The 18,290-nt window shown below is 39.4% G+C and overlaps 1 protein-coding gene across 5 annotated transcripts in view; it reads right to left on the reverse strand.

Annotated features, from left to right (window-relative positions):
• Positions 1-18,290, reverse strand: part of FARP1 (FERM, ARH/RhoGEF and pleckstrin domain protein 1) — a 281,479-nt gene that overhangs the window by 261,794 nt on the left and 1,395 nt on the right. The window lies entirely within an intron of this gene.

Here is an 18,290-nt window from a genome sequence, read left to right on the forward strand (position 1 = left end):
CTACATGCCATAAAGGAAAAGACTGATAAAGTACAAAGCCAAAAAGCAAACTGCAGTGTAGGAAAAAGCACCTGAAATATATATGGCAAAGGGCTAATTTTCTCCATATACAAGAGAACTCCTACAATAAGAAAAATAATTACAACCTAACAGAAAAACGGGAAGGACAGGAATAGGTAATAGATGGATAGTCAAGAAAATACGAATGGCTTGTCAACATGTGAAAATATGTCCAACCACAACAAGTAATAAGAAAAATGCAAAATGACAATTAAGAAAAGTTGACATCTCACTGATCAAATTAGGAAAGATGAAAACCTTTGACATTACTACAGGTTCCCAGGGTGGGGAGAAACAACCCTCTCTGGTAACAGGCAGTTAAGCACCATGGTTAAAAGCCAGCAGCAGTTCTATGCTACTTGTACAAGCTCAACCTTTTTAGCTTCCATATATGAGTTAGATCATGTGATATTTCACTCTGTGTGTGTCTGACTTCTTTCACTTAACATAATGTCTTCCAGGCTCATCCATGTTGCTCCAAATGACAGGATTTCATTCTTTTTTATGGCTGAATAATATTCTATTACACACACACACACACACACACACACACACACACACACACACACACACACACACACACACACACACACACACACACACACTCTTTATGCAATAAACATGGGGGCACAGGTATCTCTTCGACATCATGATTTCCTTTCCTTTGGGTATATACCCAGTACTGTGACTGCTGGATAGTATGGTAGTTCTACCTGTAGTTGTTTGAAAAACCTCTATCCTGTTTTCCATAATGGATGCACTAATTTACAGTCCCACCAACAGTATAGGAGGGTTTCCCTTTTTCTACATCCTCATCAACATTTATTATTTTTTGTCTTTTTGATAGAAGCCATTCTAATTGGAGTGAGATATCATCTCACTGTGGTTTAGGTTTGTATTTCCCTGATAATTACTGATGCTGTGCATTTTTTTCACATACCTGATGGCCATTTGTATGTCTTCTTTTGAGAAATGTCTATTCAGGTCATTTGCCTGTTTTTTAATTTGATTATTTGGGTTTTTGCTGTTGAGTACTAGAGGCTGGGAAGGGTAGGGGAGAGAAGAGGATAGGGAGAGGCTGGTTAATAGATACCAACTTACAGCTAGATAGGAAGAATAAGTTCTAGTGTTCTACAGTACTGCTAGGTGACCATAATTAACAATAATGTATTGGATATCTTCAAATGGCTAGAAGAGAGGAGTTCGAATGCTCTCAGCACACACACAAAATCATTTGATCAATGTTTGCAGGGACGAATATACTAACTACGCTGATTTGATCATTTCACATTATATATGTGCATGGAAATATCACTCTATACAACTATTATGTGTCAACTTAAAAAAAAAAAAAAAGAGCCAACAGCAGATCCACACTACCTGGGTTCAAATCCAAGTTCCGCCACTTATCAGAGATGGGCCTTGGGCAAGTTACTTCATCTCTCTTGCCTCAGTGTCCTTATCTGCAAAATTGTGCTAATAATAATGCCTCTCCCATGAAGGTTGCTCTGAGGATTAAACAAGTCAATATTTGTAAAATATTTGAAATAGTTTCTAGCACAAAGTAAACACTGTATTAGAGTTTGTAAAACAAATGAATAAAGGGGCATAAACTCTTAGAGGTCAATATGGCAATACCTATCTACATGTAAAACAAATATACCCTTTGATGAGTGATCCTCCTAGGAATTTACACGGCAGATATACTCACAAAGAGATATGAAGAATCTTTATTGTAGCATTGTTTATATCAGCAACAATAGTCAAAACAACCTAAATGTATATCAATACGGAAAACTTTACAGATAATTAAACACTACCCATCTTTTTATGGGCCAGTAAAAAGAATGAGGCAAATCTTTTTATGTACTAATAGGAACAAGCCTCAGAGTGTATTAAAGTGAAGAGAACGTGGTACAACACGGTGTACAGAGCACGCTACAATCTGTGTTAAATGTCCTAACAAATGTATAATTTGCATAAAATATTTCTGCATAATATCAAACTTAATTCACACTAATTTCAAGATGAATAATACCAAAGAAGCTATTTAAAATGATGGGAAATTGTTATATTAAGGTCTTACCTGTTGTGTTGTAATGGGTAAGAATTACTAATGATGCTAAACTGTTAGGAAAGTCTCTTCTCAAAACAAACGTCCCCCATGTCATTTTATTTTCACTATTTGCTTAACAAACCTTTTTCCCCCACAGCATTGCGTTCAAAAAACTTCAGCCTGATAAGGTTCAAACTGCCTTGAACTTTGAATTAGTGGGATTTAAAACCAAAGCATGTTGGTCTGTGTGCACAGCAGAACATTCACAATATCTGTTAGTACTTCAATAGTTACGATCGGTCTTAGAACACGGACATGTTTTCTCAAAAAATGTTTCTTTCCCTTCAATGTCAGTATAATGCGCCAATGACAGAACAACTTAAATGTTTTAAAAGACAGACTCAAAAATAAACTCAAAACTAGTAAGTTAAAGTGAACTGGACTTCATTCATACTGTTTTCAAGATGAATGACATGAATGAAGCTACAATCACATTATTTACTTTGGACAATTCTGACAAACCTTTTGGCCTGCCAGAATGTGGCTCTATTCCAGAGATCTTTTCCTCTCATAAAAATTTACACATTGGATAGGAGGAAGATAAAACAGCAGCAGTGAAGAACATGCTATAATTCTTAAAACAACTAAGAATATGAGCTTGTTTTATATTAAACCCAAATCTAAGCTCTCTAAAAACTAGTAACGCCTCCACTGGATTCACAGCAGAAGGTAAAACTGCAGACAAAGTGAAGGCCACAGATGTGTCGCTTTGTTGTTCAATCAAATACAAATCAAGAGTCTTAAGCCAAACGATTCAATTAGGAAGAATCAAAAGACTTCCTTGAGCATAAACCCACCAAGAGCACCCTACACTATCTGACTCTAGAACTAAAATCCTTCCACAATCTCAAAACAAGAGTCCCTGAAATGCTGCCCAGTCAGTGTCAGGTAAACACAGACCAGATGTTCAATCAACCTCCATACGGTTCAAACAAATGCCATTCCCTCTAAGTTGACCAAAGTAGCCAGCAAATCAGCAAATACTAACGGAGGCAAAGTATCCAATTTCCTGAGCCTTTCTGGCCCTCCTCTCCCCAACAATCTCAAGACCATTCACAGTAGTTTGTGCTGGAGCATTCCTCATAAAAGCGTAGTCAAGCGATCCAGCAGTTTACTCAGAATTAAGTTAAAAAAGGGTAATCATGGAGTGTTTAGAAAAGGTCATGCTAAGTTTAATTTATAGGCCACTAATGCATCATAGTACCCAATAAATTTCTTTTTTCCTCTAAATGGGTATTTGTTTTTAAGATCTTTTAGCTCCTGACTTGCCAGGTGCCTCAGCCAGTCACAGAACATTGTTAAAGCATTTCAAACTTTACCAGAGGCTAACCCGGCCTGTATCTGAGAGAGGGAGAAACAGAATCTAGAAGCTATAGGATGAGGAAAGTAGATAAACAGTGTCTGAAGTCTAGGATCATGAATAAATTTAGATTTGCCACCAATTTGTGACTATAAATTCAAGGCTCTTACAGACCATGGGGTCCAAACAGCTGGTAAGGGCAGCTCATGTTTGAGAGACTCAAGAGAATTTTACCCAGAAGCTCTAAGAAGGAGTCTTATTTTCATTCATTCAACAAAGATTTAATGAGCACCTTCTATGGGCCATGCCCCGTGCTAGGTAGTAGCTACACAGAAGTGAACCAAATAAGCCAGTCTACAGGTGCACAAGGGAAAGATACCTTTTCCCAGCACATACCACTGAGAAAGCAGACAAGTTGTCAGTTCTTGCCTACCTACTACCTTGAAAATCTTTCCTGCATTACTTTGCAACCCCCAAGTTTGCAAGCAGGCATGGCCCACAGAGTACTAACTGCCAAAAGTATTTGTCTAACTCAAGCATTTCCTTTAACACTCAAGACTATTCTGGACATGCTCCTGCTACAGTTCTATTTTCTAACTCATAAGGAAGGCTGAACACTTAATAAAAAGTAAATCCCAACCCACCCTCCCCAAAATGCCACTGAGAAAAAAGTCAAGTGATGAAAGAAAGAGACGGAGGGGTAGAGCCTTCATAGTCCTTAAATCCTTCTAAGCACATTCTGGGAAATCTCCACATGATAAATATTCAAAGAGCAAGTCATCTGGGAACCCCTTTTCCATCATGTGAACTCAGCTGCATTCCTCTACGGAAAGGTCAACAGGAAATGACCTCATGAGACTTTTGACCTTAGTCGTGTTGACTTAAGGATTACTGAAGCAAGATAATGGGTGGGAAAGAAATTCACAAAACATATGTACTATATATTATACATTTGAAAAGATGAAACATTGTAAAAAAAGTTTTAAATTAGGGAAGCACAGAATGTTGACAATGGGGGAGGTTGGGGTGGGGAGGACAGGGGGTGTATGAGAACTCAAACTTCTGCTCCAGTTTGCTGTGAACCTAAAACTGCTCTAAAAAAATGTTTATTTTTAGAAAATTAAGGAAAGGAAACTAAATAAGGCAAATATGAAGAAGAAAGCAGTCTGTGTGGTGGATTGTGGCAGCTGGCAATAGGTGTCTCTGTTTCTATGCATTTTGCCTTATTACTGTTCTTCACTTCTCAACGTTTCTACAGCGACCCTATTATTTTTGCAATTAAAAAAGGAAATAAGTTTTAAAAAGAAACAAGGTTATTTTAAAATACTGTATTTAAAAAAAACTCTCAGTAAAACAAAACCAATTCCCACATGAAATATACTAGGCTAGCCTTGTGATCTATTGTGGACAGCTGGTCTACCCAAGCTATTCTGCAGCAATGCAAGGGGAGAGGCAGACTGCAATTACCCAGCACCAGGCTGGGGCCCAGGATGCAGCCCTGCACCAGCACAGGCCCCCACTATCATGCCTATAGCACACACCTGCCAGAAGGCTGGCATCTGCAATCAGGGAAGGCCTCATTTTACAGCTCCTTTATTCTGTGACTTCAGTTTGGCCAGCCGCCAAAAAAAAAAGTAAAAAATGTTAAAACAGAACTCCTTCCCCTCTAATCTCTAGCCCCAAAGAATTGCCAAACCCAGTTTCCTGGGCATGGTGACTGTCACAGGCTTTCACTGGACCTGGGCTTCAATTCCTCAAAGTTGAAATGCTGTAAGTAACCTACAGTACCAACAACTGTGTATCATAGACAGCAGCATCTTCAAAGGTGAAGCAAGGACACGTCTTAAAGACCATGACTCATCCCCAAAAATGCCTTGAAGGAAAAAAATAGTACTACAATGCTAAAAATGATGATGAGATGGTCTGGTGGCTGGTTAGATTTTCATCCTTGTGACTTCAGAACTGCTTACTACTTGGCCCTAGGGTGAGGCAAGTGAGACACGGCGGGTTCAAAAATTTACAGGAACACCAAAACATTCAGTAAGCAAGATTCTTTTTTTTTTTTTTTTTTTTTAAAGGATGACCGGTAAGGGGCTCTTAACCCTTGACTTGGTGTTGTCAGCACCACGCTCTCCCAAGTGAGCCATGGGCCGGCCCTAGTAAGTAAGATTCTTAATGAATATTTTTTAAAAACTAAAAGTAATTTGAAAAATCCAGATGCACAAAATAACAAAATTTTCAATAAAGAGAGGGTCTGACCGTGACCCTGCAGGATGCAGGTGACGTGAAGCAAGCTCAGGCGGTGTGAGGCGTGCTCGGGTAGAGTTGTAGTGTGAGAAGGCCCCAAACTGAGCCACAGAGAAGAGTGTGGACTTTAGGAAAACCTGACTTCACTTATTACGTGACGTGACCATGGGCATCTTGCCCATTAATCTAAGCCTTGAAGATAATACCTTCCTCACTGAATACATGATCAAGTAAAAATATATGCAAAGTGCCAGGCACAATGTCTAGCACAGCGCTAGACAAAACTGGCGGTCCGAATAGCATCCCACCAAGGAGTACACCTCCAGGGATAAACCAGAAAGCATTTCCTACATGCTATCTGGCCTTCTAGTTCATGCGGTAGACTTTCCAGCAATTTTCAGGAAGTAGGTTTTGATGGATTATTGGGTTTTCCCTACCATCACCCAGAAGACAGACTTTCCTCACTTTTCTTCTGTCCTTAGAACTGAGGGATCTTCCTAGCACTGAACGATGTGGAGAAAGTGAGGAGGAACAGAGAGCTCAGACAATGTCCACCCTGTGTACAACGTTCAGCTCCTCCACGTGAGCAGGCAGGTGATGCCCCCAAACAGCATGGCGTGGCTAGAAGATAAAAAAAAAAAAACCCAAACAGCATGGCGTGGCTAGAAGATTAAAAAAACCTCTGCACTTCCCTGAATTTTCCCTCCTACAATAAAGCATGGCTGTTTTTTAATAAAAGGATTCAAAGGAACCAGGACAATTTCTTATCTGCTGCAGCCCCGGCTTATTTACCTATAAGTCTGGGAGAAGCAACCGTTCCCTGTCCCTGCTCCCCTGCCACAGGCTCTGAGCCTCACCACTAACTTTGGACCTCACACTCACAGTCTGGGATTTATTTACATGACCTTGGAATTACTATTTTTAAATGGTACCTAGAATCTGAGCTCATGTTTATGAATTATCCTAACTCCGAAACCAAAGCATCTCACTGACCTGGACAACAGATCTTACAACCTAGAACTACCAAATCACAAATAAAGAAATTCTTTGGGATAAACATCTCCCCAAGAAGACCACCTGTCACCCAAGTGTCACGTGTATCTGTATTTTTTTTTATGTGCCTTGGACACACTAGGAAGAAAATGATCTTTGAGGCGATGGTTTCAATAGTACATCAGGGACATATTGGCAATGCATGTCTGTAGCCAAAGAGTGTCTCAGATGGCTGTTTACATATGTGGCAGGCTTAGCTTACTCCACAGAAAGGAATTTTTAAAGGTTTTCCTTTTCATGCCTCTCTGAAAAGTAGTTTACTCTTACTGTAAATAACATGGATTGCTAATTATAAAAGCAATAAAAATTCATTATGGGAACTTCAGAAACCACAGAAAAGTTCAAAAGAGAAAATAAAAACCACTCATATTAGTCCTATCCGAACAAAACCATAAGTAACATTCTTTTCTCAATGCACATAAATATACATCTTGCATAGAATTTTAAACAAATGTGTTCATCTTTTAAGTAGTAAACTAAAACCATAATCACAAAAGAATTGGTAAGTGACCCCCAGACACAGGGTTAAGAAAAAGCATTAGCAGTAACTCAGAACCTCATCATCCTGCAGAAGGCCAAGGGAGGGTACATTTTACAAAGAAAGGTAAAGAAATAACTGTGACAAAATTTACCACGTAAGAGGTTTAATCTCCAACCAATATGTATTGAGCACCTACTGTGCTCAGTGCACCTGCCGGGCACTGGGAAGGCAGAGGTATAAAATGCTTTAGTAGAAGTTGCTCTCAGTAAGTGAGGAAAGACTTCTTTCCTGGGCCTCTATCCCAGCTCTGCCAATTATAAGCTGGGTGACCTTGCCAAGTCATTTAACTTCTCTGTGCCTCAGTTTCCTCTTATGTACAACGGGGGTAAACATCAGGGCAGTTGGGCTGATTAAATGTTTGTACATGTAAAGCAGTTAGAACTCAGCCTAGGACTTAGTGCTCAATAAATGTTAGTGCTCAAACAACATGAGTGGAGAAGAGCCAGGACAAATTCAGGTTAGCACCCCACAGTGGACCCTGGCCTTCTTCGGGAAGCCTTCTGGAAGCAGCTGGGCAGGGACTGGGTGGAGGTCAGAGCTTAGAAGGACTTGGTGGAAAGCAGAGGAGGCAGCAGGGAAAGGTGAAATACAAGGGTACTTCAAAGAGTTTGTGCAAAGCAATTAAAAGATAATACGAATCTTTCCATAACTCTCTGAGCTACCCTCATACAGGAGAAAAAATGGAGCAAAAAGACCACGTCTCTTTCTTTCTCCTTCATTACCAGTTATAGCAAAACAGAATTTATTGCATTCTCCCACTTGATGGTCACTTCAAAAATGAAAGCTTTCTGGACTCCCCCAATAAAGTCAAAGGGTACTGATTATGCATTTCAAAACTCCTTTCACAAGTGAGCACTTTCTAAAATCTCTTATAAAGAGGTGGTGATGTTGTGAAGCGACCTCTGTATTTGCTCTGCAGACTTGCTGAACTCATCAATAATGTCTCTCAGAGCCCTTTCAGCAAGGCACAGCACACCTTGAATTACATATTTCTTATTTGGGGCAATTGTTAAAAGTAAACATCTAACAACAAGATTAGAAGAGGAATTTGGTCTTTGCTAATCCAGTGATTGGATTTTCACTTTCAGAAAAGGGAAAAAAAAAGTTAAAAACATGTAAGTTCTAAAAGTAAAAGCAGCCTTGACAAAGACCTTTGCTAAAAAGAATGTTATTACTTCATGTGTGGATCTTCGTTTCTATGTTTCACACGGTTAAGATTCAAAGCTCCAAAATTTAATAATAATACAAATAACAGCTTTTTATAAGTTGCCAGAGTCCCTTTTTATATATTATCTTCAATTCTCAAAAGAAATTCCAAGTCTCCAAAATTGCAAATCTAAAAAAAAAAAAAAAAAAATCGATCACAAGGACTTTTACAAGCAAGTTATTTAGAATCCATGATTTGTGCTTGATAGATATTATCCAGTAAGTATTATTTCCATTTTTAAAATACAGAAGGAAACAGGGACTCAGAAATGAAATGATGTTCTAGACCACACAACTTTTGAGTGGTAGAGGCAGGATCTGAACACAGGTCCCTGAGGTCCTACAGTAGCCAGCTTCCAAGATGGCACCCCATGGTTCTTGCTTTTGGCATCCACACCTTGGTGTAATCACCTCTTACTGAATCATGGGTGGCCTTCATGACCAAGAATACTGAGGAAGTGACAGTCTATGACTTCTGAGGCTAGTTCATAAAAGTCACAGCAGTTTCTACCTTGGTTCCCTCATAGATCACTCACTCTGGACAAGCTAGCCCCCATGCCGTGAGGATACCCAAACAGCCTCCCCAAAGAACTTATGGGGCGGTTCTTTGGTAGCAAACCCTAGTGCCCCAGCTGACATCTTTATTGTAAACATTCGAGCCAGAACTGCTCATTTAAGCCCTTCCTAAAGTCCAAATCCACAGAAATTGCAAAAGACAAACATTTACTGCTGTTTTAAGCAACTAAATCTGGGAGTAATTTGTCATGCAGCAACAGATAACTAATACATGCCCTGAAGTCTGTGTTCCTCACATCTGCACTGACTTGCAGTTGCTTCTGTAATTTTATTTTTTAATTACCATTGCTGTATATGCATATAGAGAATTAACAAAATAGTTACTGAAATTAAACTTATATATATATATACCCATCGGGTCTCTGAGATAAGCACCTACAGGACTGACATCTTATTTACATTTCTTTCCTGCTGGCGTTGTTACATTCCAGACCTCAGATCTCACACACACAGTTGCTCTTTTCTGATCCACCCCTTCCAAAAAAACAGGAAGCAAGGAGAGTCCCTTAAGCCTCTGCTAGATAGCCCAGGAAACTAGTCAGTCACATCTTCGGTTAAGTCCCTTTTAAAGGTGTTTTTCTCTGCATTTTTTGTTTAAAAAAGATAACTATAACCGTGCTGAGACAGTACTACACACCCATTAAAGTGGTTAAAATAAAAAGTACTGACAATACCAAGTGCTGATGAGGCTTCCACTTCCAGGCATTTATCCATGAGAAATCAAAACCACATCCACATCAAAAGCTGTATGTGAAAGTTTACAGCAGCTCTAAGTTTATGGCCACTCTGTTCATAATTGCCCCGAACTGGAAACAACCCGAATGTCCTTCAACAAGCAAATGGATAAACACTGGGACGTGGGCACAACGGAACACTATTCAGCAATGGAAGTGAATGAACCATGGACGACTTAGAAGAATCTCGAAGATGTCCTGCTGAATGAAAGAAACCAGTCTCAAAAGGTTACATACTCTGATTCCACTCATACGGCATTCTAGAAAGGCCCGAACTAGAGCGAGAGCAAAGACCCGTGGTTCATAGGGATTGGGACGTGGGGGGGACTATACAGGCGCAGCACGAGGGAATTCTTTAAGGTGCTGGGAGTGTTCTGTATCCTGGCTGCGGAGTTGCTTACACAAATCTATGATGTGTTAAAATTCACGGAATTGTACGAAGTTAGTTTTACTCGATGTTAATTTAAAAAAATAAAAACACATATACTTTCCTTTAGAAGTTATTAATTTTTCCCTTAAGGAGAAATATATTCCTTTGTTAAATCACCTTTACAGCCTAGACTCTTCTTGATTTTCAAATCTTAATAAAAAGCGCTAATCTCAAGGACTTTTGCAAGCAAGTTATTTAGAATCTATGATTTGTATCTCAGGAGTCTACCTTCTTTCAAACAATTACCATTCATTACTTTCCTCTGCAGCTCAGGACAAATCTCCTGCTATATTTTTCTATAAACATTCTTCCCTGGGAACAAAAGATCTTTTAAAGGTCACAGATATAACTGCGCAGGTTCTCAATAAATATCTGCTGGGTGAGTGAATGGTGGAGTTCACAGGAGATTCGCCCTACCTGTCCCCAGAGCACCCAGGAGCTTCTGATGGCCTCTAGGGAAAATCAGCCCTGCCCCCCCACCCCCAGCACTTCTCGGAAGTTCTACAAACATTAGGGTGATTATACGTCTCTACACTGCTTTGCAGTCAGGGACTCCTTTCAGCACCAAAAATGTCTCAATTTCAACTATTATACACAAATACATATTTATATATGTTCTCGAGGACAAGGATTTCTTTTGTCTGTTTTATTTACTAATGTGAATGTCAAAAATAGTATCCACCTTATGAAAGGTGCTCAACAGATCTTTGTTAAAAGTAAGATCAGTTTTATTCTTCCTAACATATTGAGAATTTAACAAGGGGTTGAGATTTCCCAGCTGCCTATGATCGTATGAAAGGACTTTTGCTAATCAGAGAAAGGCTCTTTTCTAAGTACCTGGAAAAGATACAAAAGAAGTTTGAGACATGGCTCCTGACCTCCAGGAAATTGCTCTGGTGAAACAGGCAAAATTCGCACATAGGGGAGCAATTAACTATGCAAGATTCTGAATGCATGACTCCTCTGTAGCCACCAGCATTGCTGCCGTATTTACGCAGCATTCCCTACATGCTCTTCAAAGTGCATGTGTGTGTGTTTTCTCAAACGGTGTGCAATGGAATCCAGAAACAGACACTGCTTTCACTGAGGCTTTGAAAGATAGGCAAGACTTGGATGTGCCACAGATGGACTATCTTCCCTCTCAGCACACTGACATGATCCTGCACCGGCCCTGTGCACTGGGGATGGGTTAGGCCTGAGAGGAACCAACAGCTTCAGTAGCTAAGTGCTTCTGACAAACAAGAGATAAAAGAATGCAGGTCAAGAGTCTTCCCAAGTGAGAAAAAAATCAAACAGGGTGCACACAAAACCAAACAGGAGCTCTCAGCCCCCATTCTGGCCATTCTCAGCCCCCATTCCGGCCACTCACAGACAGGCAGCTATGCATCCAGTCCAGAAAGAGTGTCTGAACACGAGTGAGAGGAACAACATTGTTATGGGGACAATACACAGCGAGTGACAAATTACTTACGACACCCCCACAAGGAAGCATTAGGCTGGAACTGCTGCTGAGCACAAACATCAACACGTATGTGATCGTGAACCTTCAGGGCTTCAGCATACCCCCAAGATGGTGAGGGAGAGAGGCCTTTCTTTTACGAGGGGTCTTCCAAAAAAATTCACAGAGAGATTCGTCTTATCTTTTACTTTTTCATGAAACTTTTGGGTATTTCTGTCCTTGCTTCCCCTGCTGATCCAACCCTCATGTTTACTTTGGTTTTTCCTTATTTCTGCCTATTGATAGTATCCATCTGGTCTGGCTATTGCTGCCAGGACACAATTCCCCCCCAACACACACACACCCTCCACATCCGTTTACACCGCTCACCAAACACCCCCCCACACACACAAGAGCAGTCCCTCATCTGGGCTAATCTGGGGTCCTTTTCTGGGTGGGGGTTGGGTGGGTATGGGGTTCAAATTCCAACTAGGTGATTTTTCAGTCACAGCAAGAATGGTATGAAACTCTTCCCAGGAAATTTAAAATGCACGAAAGTGTTGTTAATTGCCAGGATGACTGGGGACTGCTTGAATTTTAAGGCAGGTGTCATGGAAGCTACACTTCCTGCAAAGTATAGGAGACACCTCACCCCCAACCCCACCACCACAACACTGGCCCACTCAAAATGGCAGTGGAGAAGGTAACAAGAAAAATGAAGCCAACGCCCAACAGAAAGCAGAGACTCCACACCAGGTCCCCGTTCCTGAGACCAGATCCACCTCTACATTCTTGTAGCTGTTGATACTGAGAGCTGAGCAACTCCCATTCCACTTCATTCGGCTCAAGCTGGGCTTCTGTCTCTTGCAACAAGAGAAGCGCAGAGACCCAGGTTCTTCCATCATTTTTTCTTAATGAAGCAATACTCTGAAGTATGTTCTGTAATCCAAATTACCAAATGGCCAATTCCAAGCAGATGTACTGCAAGGCCACCATAAAATGAAGTAAAATTCATGGAGATTTAGTTGCATGATTTACATACATTATCAAATATCTAAATTCCTTATAAACAGCTCATCCCTTACAATGCTTTGACATGATCACTAATTTTCACTTTCCATTTAAGTAACAGGTAGAAATCAGCTTTCTCATGGATGTTAAATGGCAGAAAAAGTCTTCCAATTAATGTACCAATCATAATGCCGTGGATGGCAAAAAAAGAAAACCCCAACTCAAACAGAATTAGAAAGTAAGTAAATTTATTATTTGGTATCCTAAACCAGATTAGTGTTATTTAGTATACCAAGCTCCAGGTGCAGGAAATCTGTGTGACTTGAGGACACACTTACTGGTTCCATCTTTCAGCTCTGTCATCCTCTTGCCTGCTTTGTCTGAAGGCTAGTCACAATATGGCTGCTGTGGTTCCAGCCATCCCATTTAGTCTTTGGGCCTCTTTTTAAGAGCTTGGAAACATTCCCCAGAACCCCCTTGAAAGACCTCCCAAATACTGGAGGCTTCTGGGAAGGATGATGCTCGATGACAATGCCCTATTGATCTGCAACAGCAAGTGTATGAGAGCATGAAGCTTGGAGCTGCAGCAGCCATTAGCCATAACAGCTAATTAGGTTGCAGCAGTCTAATTAACCACTAGGCAACAAGCCCAAGTAGGAAAAAAGCAACATGTTGAGGATGGCAGGGTGGAAGGACAGAAAGCACCTAGGTCCCTGATGGCATTGTGAGCTGAGAAATGAACTGGGACCCCTTCCTCTTATTACTAGAGGCAATCAAATATTTGATAGCTTAAATCACAATTAGTCAGACATTCTCCCACTTGCAGATAAATGGACTCTTAAATGTTCCCTTGAGGTCTGAGAGAAAGAGCACCATTAACCTGTCCAACATCACAAAAACAGACCATGTATAGGGCAGGTCTGTCTGGCATCAATACCTGTACCCCCAGCTTTTGTTACCTTCAATACCATCCGTGACTTCCTTATCCTAAAAATGTCATAGAGAATGTTCATTTCACAAACTTTAACTAAAATCAACCAATGTTTATTATTTACATTTTATGAGCAGAAAAAGCAAAAATTAGGAAAGCAAACTTCCTGAAATCACAATACTTGTTATCTGGCTCAGAAACTAAGAAGAATATGCAGATAAGAAGATATAATTACTGCCAAAATGGAGGGACTAAAGTCCTTTCACACCATCTATGTGTGCCACGCCAACTTCTTTTTAGAATGTTACATCTTCTTTTTACATGGGGCCCCCATTATTTATTGATTTCAAAAATATTTCTTTCCCCATAATCCTTCTGTGTGTTAAGGAACAAACAACTCAATGTGAGATTTTAGAAATTTAATTATTTGATCATAATCTTAAACACTTATTCGCCTATTTTTTCAAAATAAGCAGGTAATTTTTTTTCATTTTTAGGTCTTTTCAACTCAGTTTTAGTTAGGAGAGAACAAAACTGCTCCATCATCCTCAAATAAAGTCTGACCTCTTGAACAGAGCAATACCAGCTTATGCCTTACACACAAGAAACGTGTTGTTTTTCCAAAGATAAATTCCCTGACCTTTAATAAGTTCAATAATTAGACCATATAAAATGTTTTTCTAACAACTTTTGCACTTCAAAAGACACCATTAAAAAACAAAAAGGTAAAAAATAGACTGGGTGAAAATATTCATACTACATAAATCTAACAAAGGACTTGTATCTAGATTATATAAGAACTCCTTCAACAGTATATGCATCTTGTTGTATGTCAAGTATACTAAATAAAACTATATAAAACAGATTAAAAAAACAATTAAAAAGACAAGATTTAACAGACATTTACAAAAGACTTACAAATGGTCAATAAGCACATAAAAAGGTATCATTAGTCATCAGGGAAATATAAAATAAAACCATAATGAGATACCACTACGCATCCACCAAAATAGCTAAAATGAAAAAGACTGACAATTTCAAGAGTTTATGAGGCTTAGAGTAACTGGAAGTCTCATACATCAGTGGTAGGAATGTAAAATGACAGATGATAGTTTTTTATAAAGTTAAACATATACTTCTTATAAGACCTAGCAAGAAAAATGAAAACGTACCTCCACACAAAGATGTGTTCACAAATGTTCACAGCAGCTTTATTCGTGATAGCCAAAACTGAAAACATGGTCAAAGGTGAACGGATAAACCAACCGTAGCATATCCAGACACAAATATTACTGAGCAATAGAAAGGAACGCACTGATAAGAGGATAGGAGAAAGAGTAGAGAGGGAGAAACAGAAGAGAGAGGGAGAAGAGGTAGGACTAAAGAATAAAAAAAGAAAGGAAACTATACCTAGGCATGTTATATAGTGAAATTGCAGAACACGAAAGAAACTTAAGAGCAGCCAGAGAGAAAAGACAGACTATTTACAAATAATAATTAGCCAGCAACAGCAATGGGACCAGAACACAGTTGATTAATACAAGAACAATATAGAATCACATACCAGATAACCTATCATTCAAGAACAAAGATGTTTAAGGCACACAAAAACAGAAGTTACCACCAACAGATACTCACTAATGGAGCTTCTAAAAGATACAGCTCAGGAAGAAGGAAAATGATCCCAGAAGCAAGCATCAATGTACATATTAAGTCTATACAGACAAGAACTGTATAAAACAGCAATTATAATGTCAAATTTGGGGGAGGCTATGAAATGAGAAGGATATATAAAAGAGCAGACACCCAAATATGAATGAGACGATTCTGTAACAGGTGGTAGAATTTCAGATAAGTTTCACCTTTTTTTGACAGCTGGCTGGTAGGGGGAGCAGAATGACTTTATTCTTCATAGTTTTATTGTCTGATTTTTTTAAAAATGAGTCTGTTTTGTTGGGTTTTACCCAGCTTTAAGGATTAGTTTAAGTTGCTAAATTAGATCAAAATGGAAACAAAATCAAATATCAAATCTTCAAATTCCTTAAAAACCCTAAAGACTAATTTGAAAAGACATTAAAAGCTGGGTTTGTTTATTCACTCAAAGAGTATTTACCAAGGGTTTATTTTGTTCTCTACTAGATCCTGAATTGACAGGATGAGGACCAAACCTATAAGTCCTCATAATACTGGATTTGTAAGTCTTCTCTCATAATTGACAATAAGATACCTTTGTGGAAAGCATTTCACCAAAAGTCTGCACGTAGTTACTCTTGTGGTAAGGAATATTATAATAGAGAATTAAAAGCAACCTAGTTTGGCCTACACCTTTTAAAAAATATATATATGCACAAATATGACAGTTTTACACGTGAAATTAATTCACTATAAATGATGAATTCCCACATTAAACGAAAATCTTGCAGTTTGTTTATAATTTCCATCCCACACTAAAATAAAACTGCAATTCTGAGTTAAAAGTGTATAGGCAGCACTGATGAAACACTCAGTTTCAGTCACACTAAATTAGTATCAAAAGCTTGAAGCACCACATTTATTTTAAAAATGTAGCAGTTGCCCACTTTTGCTCAAAGTATCTACTTGGCACAATGTTTTTAACTAACTTAAACCAGGGCAAGGGCATCGTATAAAAAAGTCAGCTTGTCCAATTTAAAATAAACATTTTCTGGAGACTTCTTGATTAAAAACAAAGGCTGCATTTGGCATAAAGGGACTGGAAAAAATCAGTATTTCAAGTAATTTGAATGGAAACCATTTGGCTCTGATTTTACTGGCCATGTGGAAGTGGTTAATGAGGTTAACAGCCAAGCCTATGTCGCGATGGAAGAAACAGAGGGCAAGAGGTCTATGATCATGTATGGCCGGAGCAGAAACCCTGACCACTAAAGAACAAGAAAAAGAAGTTGATCCACCGCTTACCGTTCAATAGCCAGGCTTAGAGAGCCCTCCTTTTAATCAAAATCACCAAACAAGAGATTTTATTCACCACCACAAGAATTTAAAACCCCCCCTTCTCCCTCCCAGTAACCAACACAGGGAATACCTGTCCACCCAACGTATAAAGTACTCACTGCATTACAGGATTATATGGACTCCTTTAATCTGTACCAACTTCAATTAGTGGGGAAAGTGCATTTCTCAAAAATACTAAGTAGTTCTCTGCAATAAGCAAAAGTCAACTACAAACGGTTTTTTTTTTTTTTTTTTTTTAAATGCCGAGTTCACCATACTATCAAAACATTAGGCAAGTTCCTACAAATCCATAAAATGTCCCTCATCCTCTGGAAAAATCACAATGCCATTGTTCCTAAGCATATTCAGCATGCACAAACTAGGCTCTGGTCTTTTCTCTAATGTTCCCCAACTTCTTCCAGGATGGAAAAAATTGTTCTTTTTTGATGTTTATCACAATCACCCTCCTCATAAATATATATCATTTCCCAAATGAATTAAATGCTTATCGGTTCAATGAATATTAGAGCATAAACTCCACTTAAAAAAAAATCTAACCCTTTCAGTCCTAATTTAATTCTTATCTTTTAAAAAACCATTTCTTTGGACAGTTTCTTTAATGAAAAGCAAAACAAAAACATCCATCCAGGTTCCTTGTAGTCTATGGATAATTTTGAGATAACTGCAATAATCCAGTTAGAAAGTTGTCTAGGATAGGTCACTTTAAAATCTTCTTTGGTAAATTCGGGTACAGAGTTAACATTAGCAGTCTATTATGACCCGAGGAATAAATCCATCCCTCCTGCATCAATTAGAAGAGAATATCGGTGTGAAAAGGAGCATCATAAACCTTACTTCAAAAGGATTCCCACAATGACAGAACTTCTAAATGAAACACCACACCCCAACGGGGGGGGGGATCGGGGGACCATAGAATCTGTGACCCTGTGACGCTCAGCGACCACATCACCAAGTATTTCTAGGTTCCTGTCCACATAAAAGAAACAAGTAAGAAATTCTGGGAGGCACTGGGCTAGGAAGGCTTCTACTCACTATCTCCACCAACACCTCCCCCAGTAAACCAGCTCCTGCCCAATAATGTTTCTATTTATTTTACCCAGAAGCAGATCTATTAGCCAGACATTCTAAAAACACAAACGTTTCGTTGTGCTTGGAGTGACTCCAATATTGGTGCCTTGCGGCAGAACGATGCTGCAGGAATATAAAGTGAACCGTGTGGATGCTGTTCCCACATATGAAGTGCATTGTCAGACTGTCAGGTCCTCAAGACCAACCCATTCAAAAGGCAAGAACGCTGTGCAGTAAGAGAAGAAAGCCAAAGACAGGGAGACTTCAGAAGGGTGCTGCCTCACCCTAACACCGCAATTTTTTAAGGCAACTACCCCTACAGCTAGGGGAAGGACCAAAAAGGTCTTTCCTTCTCCCCTCCTTGTTCAGACTGAATCAGAAAAGGGAGACAATGCTCGAGGACGTTCTGAAATGGGCTTGGCAAATCACCACGTGCAAAGCACATTGAACAGAACCCAATGCTAAGCCAGGGTTTGGCTCAGAAGACGCCGCCTGCTGGGTGGAGGAGATGGGGGTCTCCAGGGCATGTGCTGCAGGAGCCAGGGTTGAGAAGCCAAACCTGGGAAACTAACAAGGAGAACGGCCTTC

This window comes from Cynocephalus volans, chromosome 7 (assembly GCF_027409185.1).
Source record: "Cynocephalus volans isolate mCynVol1 chromosome 7, mCynVol1.pri, whole genome shotgun sequence".
Lineage (NCBI taxonomy): Eukaryota > Metazoa > Chordata > Mammalia > Dermoptera > Cynocephalidae > Cynocephalus > Cynocephalus volans.